Here is a 12,301-nt window from a genome sequence, read left to right as displayed (position 1 = left end):
ACTCAGCAGTTTGAGACCAGCCTGGGTAACATGGCAAAATGTCATCTCTACTAAAAATACAAAAAAATAGCCAGGTATGATAGTGTGCGCTTGTGGTCCCAACTACTTGGGAGGCTGTGGTGGGAAGATCACCTGTGGTCCCAGCTACTTGGGAGACTGAGGTGAGAGGATCACCTGAGCCCAGGAAGTTGAGGCAGCAGTCAGCCGTGATTGTACCACTGCACTCCAGCCTGGGCAACAGCGTGAAACCCTGTCTCTAAATTATATAAATAAAAGTAAAAAGGAACTCACCAATGACTTCACATGCCACAAAAGGTCAAGGAAGAGAAAACACGAGAGTTTTGTTAGATTTAGCAATGAGGTAGTTTTCAGTTAAGATGAGGAAGCCAATTAATATCCAAATACTTAGTTGCTGATATATTAACATTTTGGCCTGTTTTATGTACCTTTAAAGGTGGCAGTCCCCCACCCCCAATTTCAGATGGCACAACCTGACCTCCATTTTTATGCCCTTTAAAAAAAAATGGGCCAGGAGCGGTGGCTCACGCCTATAATCCTAGCACTTTGAGAGGTTGAGGTGGGTGGATTGCTTGAGCTCAGAAGTTCGGAACCAACGTGGGTAACATGGTGAAACCCTGTCTCTACCAAAAAGAAAAAAACCATTACCCTCAAAGAACAGCCAAACTCTGCAGTTACTGCCGAAGATATAGCAACACCAACGTCATATTGAGTTATTCTAGTAACACAAGACAAGTTGTTTGATGTTTCTCTGAAAGACATAATTAAATGGTTCAGGTTTGGACATGAAAAAAAGTAAGGAGTCATTGAAGTCACCATGAAACCATATTAGCAGTTTTCATTCCAAGATTTAAATGCAGTTATTCATATTTAATTTGACATTCCACATTTAATTTGACATTGGTGAACCTACTAAGATTATGTTAGAGGCGGTGCATGGTGGCTCACACCTGTAATCCCAGCACTTTGGGAGACCAAGGTAGGTGGATCACTTGAGATCGGGAGTTGACCTCAAGTTGACCAAGTTGACCTGACTTGAATACAGTTATTCACATTTAATTTGACATTGGTAAACTTATTAATTAAAATTATCTTGGATGCTGGGTACAGTGGCTCACACCTATAATCCTAACACTTTGGGAGGCCTAGGCAGGTGGATCACCTGAGGTCAGGAGTTCAAGACCAGCCTGGCCAACATTGCGAAATCCTGTTTCTACCAAAAATAAAAAATTAGCTGTATGTAGTGGCACATGCTTGTAGTCCCAGCTACTCAGGAGGCTGAGGCAGAAGAATGCTTGAACCCGGGAGGTGGAGGTTGCAATGAGCTGAGATCACACCACTGCACTCCAGCCTAGCTGACAGAGTGAGACTCTGTCTCCAAAAAAAAAAATTACATTGGTGGGATGGAAAATATCTATGCTTACAATGGAGAATTACCAGGGAAAGAAAGCTTTTCAGTCCTAATTTCACTGGACTCATTTTGAGAAGTGTCAGCACTTCAGTAACGATACCTTGGTTGGAAATAACCACAAAACAAAACAAAAAGTTACTTTAAAAGAATATATTTGCTCATTGTCAAAAAAAGATTCTGACTTCACTCTGATTGACCTAATGAGTTATGAGCCCACCTTTGGGATTACATATAGCAACTGCTGAGATCAATTAAGGGCTACTTCTAGAGCGGGGAATAGGGACAATAAACCAAAACGCACAGCTACCCAGTGGGTCAAATGGATGCCACAGACACAACCAACAATGTCTCCTCAAGCAACCATCCAGCCCAGGCTCTAACAGCCCCAGAATGAAGCATTTGCATTTCATTTAATGTAGTTACTTTATTAAAGAGATCCTTTACAAATATTTTTAAGTACTTCTTTACATTTTAATGTATTTTCATGATTACTTTTGGTATTAGTGCTCCAGTTTATAACACTGAGCTTTTAGGAAATCAGGTTTCAATTTCCAGCCATCATTCAGAAACTAAGTCTAAGTTGGGGTTGCCTAAACTAAGTTGGGGTTGCCTTTTCCTGCAAAGTATTATCTTAAAGCCCTGAGTATTTCAGAGGATATATGGAAAAAGAAAAGAAAAAAATAAATAAAAGAAGCCCTGAGCTACTCAAAGGCCGTTTTTCCCAAGTGAAGTCTGTTTTTTGTTCAGTTTCAAATTTTTCAGAGAAAATTTCCAAAGCTCTTTCGTGATAACATATAGGAAATGTCAACTATCGTAAAAGAATCCCAATGTCCCTAGTAATAAAATGAGCCAGAGCAGGACTAGAAGCCAGGCTAGAGCGGAGATCGAGTGAAAAGCCATTGGATATGGAATAGGGATTGGAGCCAGTTACGGAGGACAGTGAGATACCAGAATTGAGGGTATTCCAAATTTTCCAGCTTGTTTTAATATCTCAAGGTCCTAGTTCCAAAAAGTCAACAATATGACCTTATATATACTGTTGACAAGTATAATATACCTGTAGTACCATTTTATGTTACACTGTCCAGTTATGTGAGTACTTCAATATGTATGTCTTATTTATTGATTAAGAAAAACACACCACACAAGGTGTTATTTTGGAATCAATAGTACTGCCAAGAACAAAAAAGCCAATAGGGGAAGAATAGCCATTTATGCTCCATTATTTCTCAATTTGGAAATTAAGCTCTGAGACCAAACATCATGTGCTCTGTTAGAGGGATCAAGTCTGAAGATTGTTGTCACAAATTGGTATGACTACCTAGTATTCAGGACTTTGAAAAATCACTGCATTGTACAATAGAATAAACTGCCCCACAGAGCAGCCACTTAAAAATAAACACAGAAGAGAGCAGGAGCATAAGTAACTTTACAGTGAATCAGAGAAACTGTTTGAGGGTTGGAATGCTGCATATTGCAGAGTTTCAAAGTTTCCAAAAACTGTTCTGTGAGTGATGAGGTACAGATGCATAAGTCATGCATGCAGAGAAGAGTTCATTTATATTACTAAGTCTGCACTGTATCCACATGTAGCTGAGTAAACTCAACTGAACACAGATTGTTAAGTATCCAAGGTTTCTATATTGATGGATTGTTTTAAGTATAACTCAATATACCTATTTGGTGAGTAATGTGGGTTTTTTGTTCTGTTTTGAAGACAGGAAGATATACTACACAGAATGACAGCTTTTAATTTTGCTCATTCTTATAAAATATAATTGTTTAAATTATAATAAGATCATTATGTCATTCACTATTTAATAATTGACATATCTATGCCATTGTGTTCATAAAATAATTGTTAGAAAATTGAAAGTCTAGTTGTGTGTTCTCTCATTTTGGCCTATTTTCAATACGAATTCCAACAGCAAATAAATTTACTTTCTTGGGGCCAAAATGCTAGTTTAAGTAACTAATTCTGGGATAATAATCAGTCTATACGTTTCTAAAGGTTTCTAAACTTTTTATCCAAATACTAGCAGAAGAAATACCATTCATCTTTGTAAACATAATGTTATAATCTATTTTAGAAACTTAATAACACAAAACTCAGGTCAACTCTGACCAGATTGACATACTTAAACTTTTGATCTCAGAATAATATTACAAAAATAAAATCAGGAACTTTATCATTTCAGGTCATTTGGGAGGAAACAGCTAAAATCATAGCTTGATAACTAACACCAATGATTAATTGCTTTTTCAACATGTGGATTATCTTGGTGCCAAAAATTATGGAACAACTGCTTAACAAATTGGAGAGTCCCTGATGTCAATGCTCATATTTTCTTTGGATTATACTAAGCAATTACGCTAAAGTTTCTAATGACTGAGTAAAATGGTATTTGTGCCTTGGGCACATTTTGATGAACTACAGTTGTACTTTTCAAAACCTAAGAGGCATATGCTTTAAAAAGCATACTGTCTATCATAAATCTGACCTTTATGTTAGATTTCAGAGGATTATTATAAGTATCATAAAACTATAAATATGATTACCATTGATAGTCGTTACTTTACGATACTTACCTTCCTGAAAAATCAGTTGATATAAACTCATCTCTAAATAAATGTTTAACTTATATGATTCATTTTTTTTTCATTTATTTTCCTAGCACTTGCTACATACTCCATTCTTATATTCAGTTGAATTTATTCTATGTATCATTGATGTGCTAAATAAGTCCTTTAAAACACATTACTGGATGAGCTTTATGTGGAAAAAAGAAAATAAATAAAAAATAAAACACATAAAAAATTAGCTTTAACTTTTTACTTCAACTCCTATATAATCCATCTATCATTTCCTGCATATTTTTTCAGTATATTTGAAGCTATTTTAAGATTCTAGACTTAAAAAATAAAGTGACACAAATTAGACTAAGAAATTCATATATGATCTTATATGTGAGGACACATCATGTTGAACAACTACAATCATCTGAAGGGTTCTGTGTCAGCACCCTAGGAAAAGGGGTAAAAGTTTTGTAAAAAATACTTAGGATTTGGGTGCGATGGCTCACACCTGTAATCCCAGCACTTTGGGAGACCAAGGTGGGTGGATCACAAGGTCAAGAGATCGAGACCATTCTGGCCAACGTGGTGAAACCTCATCTCTACTAAAATACAAAAATTAGCTGGGTGTGGTGGCATACGCCTGTAGTCCCAGCTACTCGGGAGGCTGAGGCAGGAGAATTGTTTGAACCAGGGAGTCGGAAGTTGCAGTCAGCAGAGATCGTGCCACTGCACTCCTGCCTGGCCACTAAGTGAGACTCCATTTCAAAAAAAAAAAAAGAGAGACAGACAGAGAGAGAGTTGGCAGGGAAGAGACAGAGAAAAAAGAAAGAAGAAAGAAAGAAAAGAAAAAAGTGAAATGTGTTGTAGCTTCAAGAAAGTTACCTTGATAGGCCACTGATGTCAGAATTACAAATGAATACCACTTATTATGCTCTCTAACTAGTCTTAATATTCAAGGTAAACATACATCACTTAAAATTATGGAATGTTGAAATGTTAATTCATTTAGATAGACATCAACATTATAGACGTCTAGTTATCCCAAGATCTGAAAAAATTGACACATGCTTTGCCTATTTCACCAAAGAGCAAAACTAAAACAACAGCTATATTGAATCTGACAATTTGGAACACAAGTTGAAATTATATTTCCAAATTCTCAGAACCCTCCTGCTTAGATTTCTAAGGGCATCCTTAATACTATTCATTACATTAATATCACACTACAAAAACAATATTTTCCATTTTTTCAGCTTATAAAGTAGCAACTGCTCTCTCCTCAAACTCTAAATATAACATAACACATATAATAAAGTTAGTTTTTCCTATTCACAATTTACATTCTGCCCTAGGAGTTAAATACTGAGACATATTAATACCAAAATCCAAATTTCTCACTGTGATCAAAAGGCCCTTTATGATCTGATTCCTACTTTCCTCTCACACATTCTACCACTCCTTCAGTATCTTCAACCCACACTGTCGTCTGGGTCCTTATGCTCATCCAGCTCTTCCCCACTCCAAACCTTCACATTGGCTGCTTTCTGGACTTGGAATACTTTTCCTTGCAGGCTGTCACACACCTGGCTCCTCATTCTTGTCTCAGCTCAAATGCCCATTTTTCTCATCTCAAGGAAATACCTTTCTGTTTCCCTTCTTCCTCCTCACCCCAGTTACGCAATTTCATTTCACTCTATTTCTTTATTTCACAGAATTTACTGCAATCTGAAATTATTTTGGTGCTTGATTTATTAGTCTGTCTCCCCTTTCTAGAATGTAAGCTCCATGGGGGTGGGGGATTGGTCTAACTCACCTTTGAATCCCCAGCACCTTAAGCAGTGGCACCTGGCAGTCAACCTATATATCTGTTCAGTAAAGAAATAAACTTACTGCATATATTTTATTTGCTTTTCAGAAATGTCAACAATATATTTCATTTTTAGAGGGGGAAATTAAATGTGTCCACACTTTAAAGTGACTTTATTTTTTTAGAGATAGGGTCTTGCTGTGTTACCCAGACTGGAGTGCAGTAGCTATTCACAGGCACAATCATAGTCTACTACAGCCTCGAACTCCTGGGCTCAAGCAATCCTCCTTCTTCAGCCTCCCAAGTAACTGGGTCTACAGGCCTGTACCACTGTGACTTTTGTTACACTGTGAGATCATTATAAAATGAATACCTTTTCCCAAAACTTCTTAAGAGATTTAAAATAGAAGTGAAAAAAGCCTTATTCTATAAAGAATCACTACTGCAGAAATATATAAAAGGCCACACAATAGTAAAAAAGCACCAGCCACTTACAAAAATAAGCATGAAGGAGTGAAACTCTTTTCAAACAAGCTTACCAAAAAAACCAAACAAGAACCAAAAAGTGAAGCAGTTAAATGGAGTTATACAGATATATAAGATGTTTTCACTTATTTTAAATTATTTTGAAAGACATGAGGATAGAGTATATTACATTGCTGAGTTTCATTCTTAGCCCCTATCCATCACAAACTAATTAAACTTTTGCTGAACTTATTATTGGCCTGATAAACTTAAGCAAAGTCTTAAATCTCTATTAGAAGACAGAGGTTCCCCATCTCTGGTACAAAAGACAATTTTTTAAAATTCCTAAAACATAAGCAGGGAACTGTTCCTGAAACCTAACCTAAACCTTTTCTAAAATTGTAAGTGTATGTCTTGCAAATGCTACCTGAAAACTCAAACTAAAATTTTAGACTTTATTGACAATAAATGTTTCAGAAATTGAGATAAAACATCACTTAAAGTAGAGTGCTAGTAGCAATGTTTACGAAACCCTTTTCAGAAAACTTCTTTTCACTTTAAGGTAAAATCTTCTTATTTTTAAGGTACAATATAAATATGTCTTTAGGCTAGGCACAGTGGCTCACTCCTGTAATCCCAGCACTTCAGGAGGCCAAGGCAGGTGGATTGCTGGAACCCAGAGGTTCAAGACCAGCCTGAGCAACAAGGTGAAACCTCGTCTCTATAAAAGATACAAAAATTAGCCAGGTATTGTAGCACACCTGTAGTCCCAGCTACTGGGGAGGCTAAGATAAGAGATCTCTTTAGCCCAGTAGGTCAAGGCTGCAGTGAGCTGCGATCTCACCACTGCCTGGGTAACAGAGTGAGACCCTATCTCAAAAAAAAAAAAAAGCATCTTTAAGGTAATGAAATTGTTTTTCAGCTGAGTTCCTTAATTTATAGCCACATCTCACATGTTATATTTATTTCAATTTGATCCTCTAGCAGAGAGTGGAAGTGAACCATTTTAGAAAAGAATCTACATATATTAAACATAATAGAACTGTAAACATAATAGAACTGTAAAAACAGAACTTGAGGCCAGGCACAGTGGCTCGCGCCTATAATCCCAGCACTTTGGTAGGCCAACGTGGGCGGATTACGAGGTCAGCAGATCAAGACCATCCTGGCTAACATGGTGAAACCCTGTCTCTACTACAAATACAAAAAATTAGCCAAGCATAGTGGCATGCACCTGTAGTCTCTGCTACTCAGGAGGCTGAGGCAGGAGAATCACTTGAACCCGGTGAGTGGAGGTTGCAGTGAGCCGAGATCACGCCACTGCACTCCGCCTGGACAACAGAGAAAGACACCGTCTCAAAAACAAAAAAAAGAAGAAGAAGAACTTGAGAAAATCTTTGTGTATTAAAATTAATATAACTTTTAAAAATAGAATGTCATACAGTCCTTTCACACCTGTTCTTAGTTAATAATGGGGACAGTGTGGGAGGCTGAGGCAGGAGAATTGCTTGAACCTGCGAGGCGAAGGTTGCAGTGAGTCGAGATTGTGTCACTGCACTCCAGCCAGACTCTGTCTTAAAAAAAAAAAAATAATAATAATAATAATAATAATGGGGACAGTGGAAAGAAAGCTGGATTTGAAAGTCATGCTGAGATTAAGTGACCATGCTTTGGTGACTGGTATTAATATGTGAGAGTACTGGAGCTGGCTCTCAGGCTCTACTTCTGTAGCAGGGTGAACTGTGGGCAAGAGAGAAACTAGAGGAAGTCTATCAGATTTGTGAAGGATGGAAATGAGTTCAGTTTTGACGGCTTGAGTTTTCATTGCCTCCAGGACATTTATATCCAGGTGGAATGACTGTCTAGCAGCCAGTTGGATGCATAGGTCTGGAACTCAGAAGAAATATTGTGGATTGTTTTATATATAATCTATGTACTAATCATTTAAATTTATAAAATAGATTATATAATAAACTACATAAATCAGTTATAAAGTTAAAATTTTTTAATCACATATTATTAGGGCTCATACTGTGTACATCATGGCTTTAGAGGGCTCCTAGTATCTTCTACAGAAGCTCCTAATTAAATGATCATCTCCAGGTTACAGGATACCTTGAATGAAGACTAACTCATCCATAACCAAAAGGGTTTGGTCTGTATTGATTCTACAGCTTGCAGCTTCAGACAGACAGACAGACAGACAGACAGACAGACAGACAGATAGATAGATAGATACTTGTTCTAGCTAAGCTCTCTGTAGTCATTTTCTTTTCTCTCCTCTGAGTTTCCATTTAAAATGTCCTATAAAATTGGGAATCATGTCCCAAATTTCTGAATAAACCTCTCCTTAAGGGAATTTTCTATTGCTCCTATTAGGTATTTATTGCTCTATAACAAATTACAAGACTCAGTAGATTAAAATAACATATTATTTCACTGATTTCATAGGTCAGGGCTCTAGGTCCTCTGCTTCAGGGTCTCTCTCACAATGCTGCCATCAAGGTGTTGGCTATGGAGGAGATCTCATCTGAAAACTCAACTTCCTAGCTGAGACAGTATTTGTTGGCCTTTAGTTTCTCATTGGACTGACAGTCTTGGCTCCTCACTAGCTGTTGGCTAGAGACTATCCTCAGATCTTTGCCATATGTACTCTCCTAAATGACAACTTGTTTTATCAAAGACTGCAAGCCTAAAATGCAATAAGGTCTGCTGACAATACAGAAATTACAATCTTTTGTAACCTAATCACAGAAAGATAGATAGTGTATCAGCTTTGCCTTATTCTATTGACTAGAAAAGGTCAGAAGCTCTAGCCCACATTCCAGAGAAGGGGATCACAGAAGGGCCTGGGCATCAGAAGGGGAGATCGCTGAGGCCATCTTAGAAGTCTGCCTACCATATAACTAATATTTACCAATCTACAAGATCAAGACAAAAAGAGGCATTAACAAAAAAATCCCAAATTTTCTGTATGGAGTTACATGATGTTATGCATGTGTAGGACCTTTAACTTGCTGGTTTCTCAATGAAAGGTAACTAATCATTAAACTTGGTGTGCTGTATGTACTGTGGAAGGTCAGGAAATGTATACTGACTGACAGAAAAATATATGAAATATAAAGTATGTTTCCATCTAATGTTTCTTGGAAACTCTAGTTGAGGCTTTCAAAAATGTATTTTTTAGCATCATTCTTCGAAAAGTACTTTTTAAAATAATTTTCAAGACTTCACAATATGTTTTTTTCTACAAATACATATTTCCCAACATCTGTAAAAGTGTAAATCTTAAGAGTATTTTATGTTGAACTTACAAATTTGGTACTGAAGACAAGTATTTCTTGTAGTCTGCCAAATTTCTGTCACATTGGAAAATACACAGATGATTGTTTAACATTCTGTGCCACTAGACAGGAATTATATTTCACATCTTAATGAGAAAATACTTTCTCTTAACTTGTTGCATTAAAAAATTAATTAGTAATTCAGCTGGGCATGGTGGCTCATGCTTGTAATTCCAGCACTTTGGGAGGCCAAGGCGGGTGGATCGCCGGGTCAGGAGTCTCAGACCAGCCTGGTCAATATAGTGAAACCTTGTCTCTACTAAAAATATATAAAATTACCTGGATGTGGTGGCACATGCCTGTTGTCCCAGTTACTTGGGAGGCTGAGGCAGGAGAATCACTTGAAGCCGGGAGGTGGAGGTTGCAGTGAGCCACTGCACTCCAGCCTGGGCAACAGAGCAAGACTCTGTCTCAAAAAAAAAAAAAAAAAAATAGTAATTCAAACCATTGTAACTACCAGCAGTCACAAAGAGATTTTCAATACCATGAACAGTGGAATCCAAAATAAATTTCAGAATATAATTTTATCATTAAAAAAAAAATCTTATTGGTTAAAAAAAAAGGAGAAAAAAAATCATAATTCCATCACCAAGAAACAACCAGTATTAAAACTTTTGGTATATATCTATGTGTATATGTATATCCTTTTAGGCATTTAAATATGTTTTATTTAAATGTTATTTAAATATGTTAAATGTGTTAAATAATATTAACACAAATGAGATACTTTGTTTTATAATGATATATGTAATTGTTCCAAAACAAAGATTTCCAGAGCAACTGATTTTCAGTGAAGCATTGCTAAACAAGTCTCCCAGCAAAGTAATACTAGCAGCAAGTTAACCAAGTGCTACACAGAGCAATGGACCAGCCCTGCATCACTGTAAAAGCTGTTATCCCCAAAGGAATGAACTATAAAACAGGTAATTGAGGGACATGTAATTTGTACCACTCTAGTAGTGTTTTAGCCATATTATATTGATCGTTCTTTTATTTCTTATCCTTCAGTGGCTTTTTATTCTGTTAGGTACCCCTCATTAAACTCCTTCCCCCAGTGTCTGAATCACTGAATTACTGTGCTTCTCAGGACAAATCTCACCTCTGATGATTCTTTCTATATCATCTTCACTAGCTTTTCTTCCCTCTTTTATCCAAACTAGTTGGCATAGCTACTAACCCACTATTTATCTTTCCTTATTTTCTCCCTCACTACCACTTATGGCCTCAAGGTTTAAATAGTCAGCTACATGCTGGAGACTATTAAAACCTTTCTCACCTCACACTTACCGTATGTAAACCAAACTCACCCACTCCCCCTCAAATTACTCACCATCTCTCCTCTTTCCCAGAACTAACATCTGGGAATTATCTTTAACTTCTCCCCTCCCTTTGTCCTATCCAGTATCTATTAAATTATGCTTCAAAATGTCTCCTACATTGGTTCACTCCTTTCCGCTTTTTTCACCTGCACTCCAACCCAGGCCAAGATTGCTTCCACAACTGCTTCCACAAATATCCTGAATGGGGTTAAGTGAAAATATCCTGAATGGAGTTGGGGCTCCTTTGCCCCCATTCCCCCACCTTCCTAGGATACTCTTATTATAATGGTGAGATAAAATTAAAGGAGAGGGGCTGGGCGCGGTGGCTCAAGCCTGTAATCCCAGCACTGTGGGAGGCCGAGGCGGGTGGATCACGAGGTCAAGAGATCGAGACCATCCTGGTCAACATGGTGAAATCCCGTCTCTACTAAAAATACAAAAAAAATTAGCTGGGCATGGTGGTGTGTGCCTGTAATCCCAGCAACTCAGGAGGCTGGGGCAGGAGAATTGCCTGAACCTGGGAGGCGGAGGTTGCGGTGAGCCGAGATCGCGCCATTGCACTCCAGCCTGGGTAACAAGAGCGAAACTAAGCCTCAAAAAAAAAAAAAAAAAAAAAAAAAAAATTAAAGGAGAAGTGGGCTTGAAATCAAGAGCCCACTCTGCCACTCCAGGTGTGAACTTGAGCGTATTTCTTTCTTCTTCGAGCCCTGGGAATTTCCTTATCTGCAAAATGGCAAGTTGGACAGCCTTCATGGGCTCTAAGCTGCCTTGCAATTCTAACAATCTTCTACTCTGACACTTCTTTGCTCAAAGAATGGCAGTGACAACCTTTTCTCTGCCAGAATCACAGCTGGTACTCAGTGTTTTCCAGCTTGCATTGTCCCTTACATCTAGACTGCTCACTTCACCATATCCCTAATGAGCCCCAGGCTTGCCACTATAAATGTCAGTTCCCTATATTATTGTTCTTCTTATTCTGTAATTACATTACTCATTTTACAAACATTTATGAAGTGACGATTAATGTACAGGGCACTTCGCTAGGTCCTGGAAATAGCGAGGTAAACCACATAATCCTTGCCCTCATAGAATTTACTCTCTCATTGGAGATATGGTTAAGTAGCTAACATATAATATGGTATTAAGTGCTATGCTGAAAAAAGTAATACATCTTAACTGTTTGGCGAGCAGAAAGGGCATCACTTAACAAGATGGGATGCCCAGGAAGACTTCAGAAAAGATGAACTAATTCCAAACTGAGTCTTTTAATCTTAAAAGGAAAAACAAGACTGAAGGAGGTGAGAAAATGTGTGCCATTTTCTCTACCTTGAAGAGCAGAGAAGGGAGGGGAATTATTATT

The sequence above is a fragment of the Sapajus apella genome, unplaced genomic scaffold (assembly GCF_009761245.1).
Source record: "Sapajus apella isolate SASKATOON/1434 unplaced genomic scaffold, GSC_monkey_1.0 scaffold35, whole genome shotgun sequence".
In the NCBI taxonomy this organism is placed as follows: domain Eukaryota; kingdom Metazoa; phylum Chordata; class Mammalia; order Primates; family Cebidae; genus Sapajus; species Sapajus apella.
Note: the sequence above shows the minus strand (reverse complement) of the source record.